This window comes from Schistocerca piceifrons, chromosome 6 (assembly GCF_021461385.2).
Source record: "Schistocerca piceifrons isolate TAMUIC-IGC-003096 chromosome 6, iqSchPice1.1, whole genome shotgun sequence".
NCBI lineage: Eukaryota > Metazoa > Arthropoda > Insecta > Orthoptera > Acrididae > Schistocerca > Schistocerca piceifrons.
This window is the reverse complement of record NC_060143.1, coordinates 324,566,166-324,579,784: the sequence shown is the minus strand read 5'-3', so window position 1 is coordinate 324,579,784 and position 13,619 is coordinate 324,566,166. Positions and strand designations below refer to the sequence as shown.

The 13,619-nt window shown below is 43.4% G+C and overlaps 1 protein-coding gene across 1 annotated transcript in view; it reads left to right on the top strand.

Annotated features, from left to right (window-relative positions):
* LOC124802913 (prolyl endopeptidase FAP-like) overlaps positions 1-13,619 on the top strand; it is a 760,857-nt gene that overhangs the window by 525,630 nt on the left and 221,608 nt on the right. The gene's annotated exons all lie outside the window — the stretch shown is intronic.

Here is a 13,619-nt window from a genome sequence, read left to right as displayed (position 1 = left end):
TGGTCTCACCAAAGGTAGCCAAAGGATCGACTCAAAGATGATCATATATTCCGATTCACTATTTGTGGTTAGCAGACGACCATACATTCATTCCTTTCACAGATCTCACCAAACTGGATGTAGGGATTTATTTTGAGGGAGTGCACATGTGATCAATTAAATAAATAAATTGTCGTTCTTTCCCACACTGGTATCCGGCTTCGCTGTATTAATTGAAATTGAGTTACTTTTACACAAAAAATGTGTTGTTCTGACAAGAATTTCGTACCTATTTTCAATGTTGGGCGGTACTGTACCCTTTCAATATTAGATGTTAAAATATTATCCTCTTTTAGTTATAAATTTCTTCCTATTTCCAGTAAGCGTTATCTGTCCTCTATTTCGGTTATCACCAGTTATTTTGCTGCACAAATAGAAAACCCTTCTGCTACTTTCGGTATCGCAGTTCAATCTAATTCCATTCTGGAATGTTCCATTACCGTCGTTTTATTTTTGTTGTTATTGACCTTCAAGCCTCTTTGAACACACTACTCTTTTCAGCACGCTATGTTTTCTGTTTAACTGATGTGCCAGTCTTTGCCGCGTATGGCAGTGTTCTGCTATCGGCAGTGTTTTTATTTCTGTTCCCTGAGCTTTAACTCCTTTTAGAAATTCCTCCTTGGTTTGTTTTGCTGCTTGTTCAGTGTGCAGATCGAATAACATCGCGGATAGGCCACAACTTCTCACTTTCTTCAAAATCACTGCTTTTTTCTATTAACTGCCATCTCGTTTCTGAAATACTTGCACATAAAATTTCATTCCCGTTATTTTATCCCTGCTACCTACAGAATTGCAAACAGTTTATACCCGTCCCCACAGTCAAAAGCTTTCTCTGAATCAAAACATGCTAAGTTGTAGGTTTGCCTTTCTTAATCTTCTAAGATAAGTTTGGGGCCAGTATTGCCTAACGTGTTCCTTTATTTCTATGGAACGCAGACATTTTGTCCGATGTCGGCCCTGATTTATTGAAGTGATGGTTTAACGTCATTTTTATTCAATTTTACTTTTTATACTTTCAGAGCAAGGGGCTTATGGTTTTATTCTCTCTGTGTTTCACACTTTTTATGTTTTAACACTAATTCAGTTTTAGTTACTTTATTTCTGCTTTTATAAGTTACAATTTTATGTCTTTTACAGTTTCCCACATCCATTCTTCTACCCTTTGGATACATTAGCGAAAATTTTTTACATAACTGACTTTTTGCAGTTTCGAGACACACTCTTGTTAAAACCACATCATCGCTACAACTTCCCTCTCCCCCCTCTCCCTCCACCACAATCAACCTTCCTTCCTTCTTTCCCTGCTCTCAGTCCCCCCTCTCTCTAATTTATAATTTTACTATTTTAGCGTTTTCCAGATTACACACCCAATGTTCTACACTATTAATGTTTTAACGAGAACTTTTACACAATTAATCATTTTAGCGTAAGACTCTTGCTTGTTAAACTCATGATATCCCTACCACTCCCCATCCCTGCTTTCTTTCCTCTCTCCCAATCACCCTCGCTCCATTCTTTCCCTGCCCTTCCACCCTGTTCCATCCCTTCCTCCTCCTGCCTCGTCTGTCTCCTACAGTTAAAAACAATGACCGCAATTAAAAAACACAGTACTATTATATGAAGTTCTGACGCAGGCAAGACAGATTGCTGACGCATCTACTTACAAACGAAACCCCCCTTCGCACCCCCTTCAGATTTAGTGCTAAAATTGCCCAGTGGACAGCCCGTTAAAAACTGAACACAGATCAAGCATGAAAACAGGAAGAAGCTGCACTGATCTGTGAAAAAATAAACAAAATAGAAACAGCGAACGGTCCAAGCGCAAGATGTGCTACATCGAGCGAATTCTAAGAACTACGTCAAGGTGGTTGCGTGGTCACAGTATCGGACCGCGAAGCGACAGATCTGTGTTCAGATTTCCCACGTTTCCACTGTTTCAAAAAATTATGAACTTTCAGTCGGGTCACTGACGTGGCTGTTCTCCTTCTTGACAATTGCCATACTATATATTGGTTGTAGACTGTGAGTCGTGTGGTAACAATATATTATCGTCGCAAGTAAATGTGATGAATGATGAGAGCAGATGAGGTGCCGTATAGACTTCTTATAGAAAAGAAAACAACAAATTAACGTGTATGAACTACGTTTCAGCAAAGAAATTCAAGAACCAAAACTTCCAAAACGGAACGCAAGAGTCATAACACGTGACACTTGTGCAGAAGAAATGGGAGATACGTACATCTGGTGGTCCCCTTCTTACACCTCGCTGTTAAGATGGACGTTACACCACGACATAGACACAAATCTGAATACAGCAACAGACATGTCAATCACCGTACGAACATTCCATAATTTTGTGCAAAAAGACCGTGGGACGCTAGGAACATTCGAACACAGATCTCACCCTTCGCAGTCCACCACCTAACCACGACCCAGTGACAAATCAAATTTGCTCCCTGCTGCACATGCTGAGCTTGGATCGTTCACTGTTTCTGTTTTCATTCTTTTTTCACAATTTTTCATAGTTCAGTAAACCTCCTTTCTATTTTCACATTTTATCTGTGTGCAGTTTCTGTCGGAGTATCTAATGGTCCTCTGCACCACTAAATCTGAGGGGTTGCGATAGAGAATTTCCCTTGTTAGATATATTCTACATTTGTATACTTTTCATCTCAAAATTGCTCCATTCCATTGTGGCAGGGTGGTACAGAAATTATTTCAGAATAAAAACAGTCTTGGTGGGGAAGTTACTTACAATCAGTAAAGTGTTTCACCCTTTTGTGGCATCAATAAATAATAAATAATAATAAGTAAATAATCATCAGATGGTGTAAAGGTAGATGGATATATAATCCTACCCATCGTAAGTTCATACTTGGACTTTCGCCTCCATTTTCCATTTTATATGCCTTTATGACGGATAGATTACATATCCTGCTACTTTTGCACGATCTGATGATGCCCCCAAAAGGGTAAAACGCGTCATTGATATCAAATAACTTCGCAACCAAGATTGTTTCTATTCCGAATTAATTCTTTCCTACTAACTGTAATATACGTTTAAGACTGTACATGTTTAGCTTTACTCTGGTTTAGATCTGAAGATGATCCAGAGAGACCAAAACATGTAATTAAAAATGTGCACCTGAAACTGATGAACAATGAGAATTGTTTTAAATTTATTAAAGTGATGGTCTGGCAACATTCACACCAGTCAGCATCAGCCTTCTTTGCAACTGGAATTAATACATTCTTCTTGAAGTCTGTCTCATACATCGTGTGTAAAAATATCGTCTGGTATTTAGATAAACTCTATGGGATGAGATGAGGGGCAGTGCGAATAGTTCAAATTCCAGTGAGCAGAGCTTAATCCAAGTACGTACCTTTGATTTAGACAAATATATCTTTCTGTGTTAAAGAGCTGTAGAACGGTTTTTAACCATTAGAAAATAGTGGATTTAACGTCACATGTCTTCGTCACATGGCAGGGACTTGTTAATGTTCGAAAAATTCCTTGCTTCAGGCTATTTTATTGGAATTACAATACAGGAAAAGAAATTCAGAAATGGACGACTCTCAAAAGCCATCATAGGTTAAATCCCCGTCTCTTTAGGTGACAGTATAAGGAGCGGCGTAAAAGGACAGAGAGCAGCCGTCGTGGCTTAAATTGCTTCGCGCAGCCCGGTGCAGATCAAAGGCGTTCTTTGCCAACTGCCTCGCCAGATACACATAAGACTTCGCGGAAACCCTCCCCTGTGGATCCTCTTACATGAAAGGAATAGCTCCACTGAGGTTCCTGCAAGCTGCTGTCGTAATGGTCAGGAATGCTCTTCAACGATTGTGTCACGAATAAATATGGCGGAGAGACGGCAGACATTCTTTGTAGTCTGTTTGACGTTAACAGCCAAATTCCGTCCTTTTACTTGCATTTTTCCAGCCTTCTGACTAGATTCATGCAGCCCATCTTGATTACCTCTCGTATGCCAACTTCTTAATTTCGGAGTAGCGCTTACATCCAACCTCCTCAATTATCTATAGCGCTAAATGCTTGAAACAGTGCAGAATATAAGCTACAAGCTGACTATAAAGCGGACAACCTTTATCACGTACCCGGTACGTAATGGTGTGCGACAAGTACGGATCGAGCTATCAAAACATGTGCGGTCTTGCCGGCCACTGTGACCGAGCGGTTCTAGGCCGCGCTGCTGCTACGGTCGCAGGTTGGACTCCTGCCTCGGGCATGATGTGTCTGATTTCCTTAGGTTAGTTAGGTTTAAGTAGTTCTACGTTCTAGGGGACAGATGACCTCAGATGTTAAGTCCCATAGTACTCAGAGCCATTTGAAACATGTGCCGTCTTATCTCACAATTGGAGGCTGCAGAGTGATAGTCATTTACGACGGTCAGCTGAAAAATTGCTCAGGTTGTGGTCAAGAAGCCACGTTCGCTCAGCGTGTCTCCAACGAAGAATTCTACAGATACCGACAGGTGAATCTGTAGCCATACCTGTGGCGACGTCTCTCCCTCTCATATTTGCGCCCCCCTCCCTCTCACCCCCCCCATCCAAAGCCCTTTCTTTTTCCGAATGGGACAACACAATATTGAACCAGGGATTGTATTCTTCCCGGACGAGACTTACTACCCACGTACCAAAATGAATGCCGTTACGTGGCTTCGAGGCCAGACTGTGCTCTATTTGTTCAGAGATGGCCCAAAGAATGTAATGGACTTTTTCGCCTTTTTACAGGAACGACATCTATAGAACGTGAACAATCCGAAATACCGACACTATTACTCTAACTTCCTATGGAGTGCGTTTCAAGAGCTGCCGCATAGCTGGAACGTCCAGGGTAGGAGAAGTTAAATTACCGATGCGAAGAAAGCATGAACGGAAGATAAGAATAGGTGGATACATTATACTTATGAGAAGACATACCCGGATGACAGAACAGAGGGGGAGGGGGGGGTATGTAATGCGAGAATAATGTTCAGTTTACTAACTTTCAAGCAATAGAGAAATATTACTTGTGGTATAACAAGACAGTGGTTTTTACCGAAATTTAACAACACTTGAATGTTATATGTGAACCTGGATTTGCTTTAATTTGTGAAAGATAGTCATCGAAATTTGAAGCATAGTTGGAGAAGTATTTCTTCTTAACGTACTTTTATAGTGTTTTTTATTTCTGACGTATGATTACCTTCCAAACCTTACTACTTATCACAATGTTAACTTTATGTCGGCCTGGTTATAATTCTCCTATATAAGCTGACTATATATATATATATATATATATATATATATATATATATATATAAGCTGGCCGTAGGTTGTGTTCCAAAAATGAACAGCATAGAGACAGAAGTGATGACACTTTCTGCAGGACCTGACCACCATTTTGCAGGACTGGGGCTGCTAAGTGCTATACCACCTACTGCACTCACCTAAGCCCTCGTAAGTTCAACTCGATTTCAAAACTCAAGGAAACACTTCATGGCATTCGCTTCAGAAATGCTACAAATTCATGGGGCAATAGACCGCACCGCTCGAACGGTCAATACAACTGGCACTGCTAAGAGTATCCTATGACTTCCACATCGCTGACAACGGGTTATACACAACGCTGGTGACTAATTTGAAGGTCAGTAAAACTTTGAAACACATCTATTTTGTATGAGCTGTAAATAAATAGTTGCCACTGTTAAAGTTCCAACCCTCGTATATAAGAAAATAAAGACGAAACGAAATGGGACTTCACTGGCTAAGAGGAGGATATATGACGGTATTTCACAAAATACAATCTCGAGTCAAATTTACAAAGCAGTTGGCAGTATGAGCTCACTTATCAGTCTGATGTCGTATCACCTCTTGCTAGGATTCATGCACTAACTCGGTTGGGAAGGGTGCGATAAAGCCGTTTAATCCTCCCTTGATGCAAGATAGCACATAGATCCTGGGACAAAGTTGATATCTGACCATTCCTACATATGTTCTGAGGGGGGGGGGGGGCAGATCTGGGGATCTTGTTGGCCACGAGAGCATCGCAACATCATGCAGAAAATTCCTAGAGACACATGCCATATGTGGACGAGCGCATTCCCTTTGAAAAACGAAACCGCGATGCACGTGAGGACGCAGGACGTTCGTAACGCGCCGTTATGCCGTCAGATTTGCTTCAGTCGTTACCAGCCGTGGTCTGAAGTCATACTCGATAGCTTTCTACGACACCACGAATAACAATGCTGAGCTTCTCCAAGACATTGGGAGGATGGGATCCCTCCCCAGATCCCCGATATACTCGCCGACGATGGTCATCCGAGTTGGTGCAGAATTACAGTTCATCGCTGAACATAATGCGTCGCCATTCACCAGCACTGCATGCTTCCCCGCCACGGAACGAGTCGAAGCGCAGCCGCCTGCGTTTGGGTGTTAACGATAGCCTGCGTATGTGATGGTAATTCCCTAGTTTGACTACAGTCAGTTGGGAGACAGGGTGTGAATCGGACAACCAACAAAGCTACCATCCCCCTTGAAAATGTCCTCCGCAGATGGAGACGAAACGCCGTGTTTTAAGGTGAAATCAGTTCGACCACGGCAAATAGACCGGAACATTTTATTAATTGTGCCATTGCCGACCGTGAAAGTTCACATTTTCTCTTTCAAACCGTCAGGTATTTATAATACAGTCCTTCACAATGAATATTCAACATATGATGCTGTTCACCACCACGCCATATTAAACAGGTAAAAAAAACTCCGCCCGAACAGGCCATGAAGGGCCGACCGGCCGCCGTGTCATCCTCAGCCCACAGGCGTCAGCGGATGCGGATGTGGAGGGGCATGTGGTCAGCACACCGCTCTCCTGGCCGTATATCACTTTACGATACCGGAGCTGCTACTTCTCTATCAAGTACAGTACTGGCCATTAAAATGGCTACACCACGAAGATGACATGCTACAGAAGCGAAATTTAACCGACAGATGCTGTGATACGCAAATGATTAGGTTTTCAGAGCATTCACACAAGGTTGGCGCCGGTGGCGGCACCTACAACGTGCTGACATGAGGAAACTTTCCAACAAATTTCTCATACACAAACAGCAGTTGACCGGCGTTGCCTTTTGAAACGTTGTGATGCCTCGTGTGAGGAGGAGAAATGCGTACCATCACGTTTCCGACTTTGATAAAGGTCGGATTGTAGCCTATCGCGATTGCGGTTTATCGTATCGTGACATTGCTGCTCGCGATGGTCGACATCCAATGACTGTTAGCAGAATATGGAATCGGTGGATTCAGGAGGGTTATACGGAACGCCGTGCTGGATCCCAACGGCCTCGTATCACTAGCAGTCGAGATGACAGGCATCTTATCCACATAGCTGTAACAGATCGCGCAGCCACGTTCGATCCCTGAGTCAACAGATGGGGACGTTTGCAAGACAACAACCATCTGCACGAACAGTTCGATGACGTTTGCAGCAGCATGGACTATCAGCTCGGAGACCATGGCTGCGGTTACCCTTGACGCTGCATCACAGACAGGAGCGCTGTGTACTCAACGACGAACCTGGGTGCACGAATGGCAAAATGTAATTTTTTACGATGAATCCAGGTTCTATTTACAGCATCATGATGGTTGCATCCGTGTTTGGCGACTTCGCTATGAACGCATATTGGGAGCGTGTACTCGTCATCGCCAAACTGGCATATCACCCATCGTGATGGTATTAGGTGCCATTGGTTACACGTCGCGGTCACCTCTTGTTCGCATTGACGGCGCTTTCAACAGTGGAAGTTACATTTCAGATGTGTAACGACCCGTGGCTCTACCCTTCATTCGATCCATGCTAAACTCAACATTTCAGCATGATAATGCACGACTGCATGTTGCAGGTCCTGTACGGGCCTTTCTGGATACAGAAAATGTTCGACTGCTGCCCTGGCCAGCACATTCTCCAGATCTCTCACCAATTGGAAACGTGTGGTCAATGGTGGCCGAGCAACTGGCTCGTCACAATACGCCAGTCACTACTCTTGATAAACTGTGGTATCGTGTTGAAGCTGCATGGGCAGCTGTACCTGTACACGCCATCCAAGCTCTGTTTGACTCAATGCCCAGGCATATCAAGGCCGTTATTACGGCCAGAGATGGTTGTTCTGGGTACTGATTTCTCAGGATCTATGCACCCACACTGCGTGAAAATGTAATCACATGTCAGTTCTAGTATAATATATTCGTCCAATGAATACCCGTTTATCGTCTGCATTTCTTCTTGGTGTAGCTACTTTAATGGCCAGTAGTGTAGCTCGCTAGTTCACGTCAAAAGAGCTGAGTGCACCCCGCTTGCCAACAGCGCTCGGCGGATCGGATGGTTACCCATCCTAGTGCTAACCCAGCACGACAGCGTTAAGCTTCGGTGATCTGACGGGAACCGGTGTTACCACTGCCATAAGGTCGTTGGCCCCTGTTAGGCAGGTAACAACACTAAACACATACAGCACTAAGAGACTCTGGTGGTCGTTCTGTTGTCACAGAGATTTGCAATTCGAATCATCAAGTATCCGCTGGTGGTATGTACGCGTGCAACTTGTATGAAGTTACAATAATGTCTGACTATGTCATCTGTCTGTTTCACTTCTTTTCATGCAGTAGAATATACACTGACGCAAAAAACGCGTGACGCCAAGGAGTTGTGCGACATACGCGAAAGTTGGTAGCCATGTTTCTGCATCTGAAAGATTATGTCTATTCAAATATCGCGTCCATCGCAAATGATGCGCTAGCAGCGCCACTATGAGGATGCAAACCAGTTTGCTTAAACTGCACGCCGTGTTACCTTTGACATTAGATGTGGTGAGCTGATGTTAGTCAAGAATGCCTTTAAAGCTACAAAGACGCTGTGATCAACACCTCGCTGAGTTTGAACCAGGTCATGTAACAGGGCTACGAGAAACTGAATGTTTCTCTCACGGTATTACATAAAGACTTGGCAAGAATTTAGCCGCTGCTGGCTGGCGACTGTAGCCACGAGAATGTACGGTCCGAAGAATACCGAGCTCCGAACAGCCACATGGCACTATCGAGAAGGAAGACCATCGTGTTCGGCGTATGGTTCTGGCGCATCGCACTACATCTAAAAAATGGTTCAAATGGCTCTGAGCACTATGGGACTTAACATCTATGGTCATCAGTCCCCTAGAACTTAGAACTACTTAATCCTAACTAACCTAAGGACAGCACACAACACCCAGTCATCACGAGGCAGAGAAAATCCCTGACCCCGCCGGGAATCGAACCCGGGAACCCGGGCGTGGGAAGCGAGAATGCTACCGCACGCACTACATCTGCAGCAGCAATTTGAGCATCAGTTGGAACAACAGTGACACAACGTCTAACATTCTGCGTGGTGTCTGTTTGTTCTAAACTGTGTCTCCCTACCACTGTCGCGCAACGACGCTCTGAGCGTGTTTTTTAGGGAATTGACTAGTTTGAAACTGGGACCTGTTGCTGGTAAGGAGACACCAGACCACACATGACATGTAGAGTTCAGAAGAGTTCAGTGAGACTAGCGATGATATAATCAAATACTTAATGATTTCAACGTCAGCTCCACTGCACTCCCTGTAAAAGAATCTTAATACTAACTAAATGTAGTGGAAGGGGTTCAAGGCTTTCCTATTTTTTAGTTAGCTGGTAAAATAACCTCGAAAAAGCAGTTAAGTTTACCACTGGAATTTTTATTCTACTCACAAAACATTGTTTATAAATTGCACTATTGATAAAAGGAAATATTTTAATACAGGATGATAAAAACCAACTGCGTTCAACAAAAATGTGAAAGAATATTCCCTGAGTGGGTTTCCAAGTTCTACAATGGATCGAAGGATGACCTATGCCCTATCACATCTATAATCTAGGTTTAAGTTAAGTTTCATAAAAGAGAAAACTATCAAAATTGTCTACAGTGACCCTCAATTATCTTTAATTACTTAGTTGGTTTAAGAAAAGCTATCTGGCTGTGTTTTCAACTGACCAATCAGGGTCTCAATGTTAGCCTTAAGCTCCGCCTACAAAACTTCTGTCTATCCAATGAGAAACGTTATGCTTTTCGTGGTGGGGCAATGTTTTTAATGTTTGCAACGTAACAGAGACGCGAAAAAGTCTCACGCTAAAACTTGCATCAGGTGTGGCCCTTTTAGTGTTATCGTAAGATCTATACTGTTCTTCTGGAGGGCTCTATCTTTTAACATGGGCTGGGGGGTGGTTTTGGCCGTCGGCTGGCGACGTGGGTGTCCGTCCCTTATCGTAGGGCCTCCTAGCCTACACGATTCTGCTCTCGGCTTCTGTTCTCGTTCCTCCCCTCGGAACTGCGTCTGTTTCACAGTGGGAAGGTATGACATGCATTTAGGCGTTCCTGAGTTAGTCTGTGGTATTCCATTTGCTCACTCGTTGATCGTATTACTTTGGTTAATTTAATGTCAGGATTTATTTGGAGCTATGTGACATACTGCCGGATTTGCTATCACGTCAGGGTTTTCATCGAAGATGTTGGATTTGCCTGACACCTTACAAACGAACTGTTACAGATTGGTTGCTTCAACGAGCGCTCCGAGCCAGACGCCCTGTAGCGTGCATTCCGCTGACCCCAAACCACCGCCATTTCCGACTTCAGTAGTGTCCACTCAGACCTCGCTGATGGCAAGGAGGACGTTTATCGTCGTTTCTGATGAAAACTGCTTCTGCCTTGGTGCCAGTGATGGCCGTGTGTAGGATATAAGGAGACAAGTTGAGGACCTGCAACCGGGCTGACTGCGTACTACACACACACACACACACACACACACACACACACACACACAAACACTCGACGTGATTTCCTCTGACAGCAGGATCACTTTCGTGGTTTCCTACGCTCCATGACTGCAAATATGTACGTCTGGTGCTGTTGTGCTAGCATTCGTGAACAGCACTCCAGGGGTGTTTTCCAGGAGGATAACGCTCGCCCACATAGTGCTGTCGTAACCCATCATCATCCACAGAGTCCCAGCATGTTACCTTGGCCTGCTTAACGATTATATCTGTCTCCAATCGAGAACATGTCGGACATCATCGGACGACAACTGCAACGTCATCCACAACTAGCATTAACCATCTCTGTATTAACCGACCACGTAGCAGCATTTCGCATTTGCACTCTGTCGTTGCTAAGGAAGTTAATTACAGTGTCAACAAAAAGTTTAAAGTTTCTTCCACTTCATTAGTCAAATTACACTAATTTTGGGTTGAGAAAAACAAATGTGACAAACAATTTACCGCCCTAGTTTCTGTGATGTACACCCGATGGAAGTATTATATTTTAACAGATTTAACAGACAGTGATACATTACACACTCCATTAACATTGGAAGTCTCTTTCACATTTTTTGTGAGAGCTATATTCTAAGAGCTTTAAATTTATGGAAGAACACACAGCCATTGGCTGGGAGTGAAAATAATTATGTAGTGGCTATATGAGATCACTATTTTTTGGCTTGTCTCTTTTTAGTGAGTTCTACAGACTCTCTACAAACAGATCAGCAGTAATAGGCAAGGATTACTTCATTCTAAGGCCTTGATATGTTTGTTCCATTACAGAAATACCTTGGAGAAATGTTATTCCGTGCTCATCAGTGCCAACTGCAGATCTAGATTTATCATCTTTTTCGCCAAATCAGACCCAGGGTTTCTGTAAGGCTTACTGGGTTTTTCTTCTCCCATATCCTCATCATTTTCTGCTTGAAACTCATAATTTTAGGGCTGGAGTAGGAGCTGGTAAACTACCTGAATCTGGCGTAGTTCCAATAGCAGATGAAAGAATCTCTATTACTCTTTCTCTCATTGACAATCGTGGTTCACAGGTGAAGTCAATTTTATTTATCAATATAGTTTGTAGGCTTCCGAGAAACCATAGGACATAGCCATCCATTGCCATTGTTATTTTTCAGCCATTCTCTTAGTAAAACTGAACAGAGGTACAACATATATGCAGAGCCCATTACTTTTCCTGGTCCCCTACCTTCATACCAAAATAATACTGATACGCAGTCTTCGCAAGAAGCTACAGACGAAAATGTTTCTTCACCACATAGATAACAAAAGTTATCCACTGAATTTTTCAAATTTTTCGGCATTTTGATACAACAATTTTCACACATCAAAGGCTCTCTAAAACCAAATATTTGGCACTAATTACAACACAAGCAATATCAAACCGACAGTCACAGCATGTTTGTAACAGCTCGAGAATGTTGTGTTTAGTCGTTTAACACATATGACAGATCGAAAAACAAAATTATCACCCAAAGTAAAAAATGCAGATCGAAAAAAGTGTCATGCCATTATACCTCCAAAGAAAGAGCTAATGAGTCACATTTATGGTCATTATTGAATTACACAGGTGGAAAAATGTAAGGATGAACTATTTTTGAGCCGTCGATTGCCTTCGGGTGCTGCTGTATTCTCTTTGGGTGGTTTTTCGGGGACGACAATTTCGTTTGTTGTTTTCGGTCTCCTTTTTTCTGAACGCGGGCCCTGATACAAGTTTCTGTGCGATGCCAAGCAACTTTACAACGAAGGACTGAGTTTAGCCTTAACTCAGCACTGTTAAGAAAACTTGTCCGAAAACTATTAAACATTCCTTGGTTTTAGGCATTGCCATAAGTAAATAAAAATTTTAGAATTAGATGTGGAGCGCGGAGCAGCCGCGTGGTCTCGGCGTCTTGTCACGGTTCGCGCTCCTACCCCCGTCGGAGGTTCGAGTGCTCCCTGGGGCATGGGTCTGTATGCTGTCTTTAACGTAAGTTAGTTTAAGTTGGATTAAGTAATGTGTAAGCCTAGGGACCGATGACCTTAGCAGTTTGCTCCCATAGTACACTATTGGCCATTAAATTTGCTAGACCACGAAGATGACGTGCTACAGAAGCGAAATTTAAACGACAGGAAGAAGATGCTGTGGTATGCAAATGGTTAGCCTTTCAGAGCAAGCACACCTACACCTGCAACGTGCTGACATGAGGAAAGTTCCCAACCGATTTCCCATGCACAAACAGCAGTTGACCGGCGTTGCCTTTTGAAACGTTGTGATGCCTCGTGTAAGGAGGAAAAATGCGTATAATCACGTTTCCGACTTTGATAAAGGTCGGATTGTAGCCTATCGCGATTGCGGTTTATCGTATCGCGACATTCCTGCTCGCGTTGGTCGAGATCCAATGACTGTTAGCAGAATTGGAATCGGTGGACTCAGGAGGGTAATACAGAACGCCGTGCTGGATCCCAACAGCCTCGTATCACTAGCATCGAGATGTCAGGCATCTTATCCGCATGGCTGTAACGGATCGTGCAGCCACATTCGATCCCTGAGTCAACAGATGGGGACGTTTGCAAGAACACAACCATCTCAACAAACAGTTCGACGACGTTTGCAGCAGCATGGACTATCAGCTCGGAGACCATGGCTCCGGTTACCCTTGACGCTGCATCAGAGACAGGAGCGCCTGCGATGGTGTACTCAACGAAGAACCTGGGTGCACGAATGGCAAAAC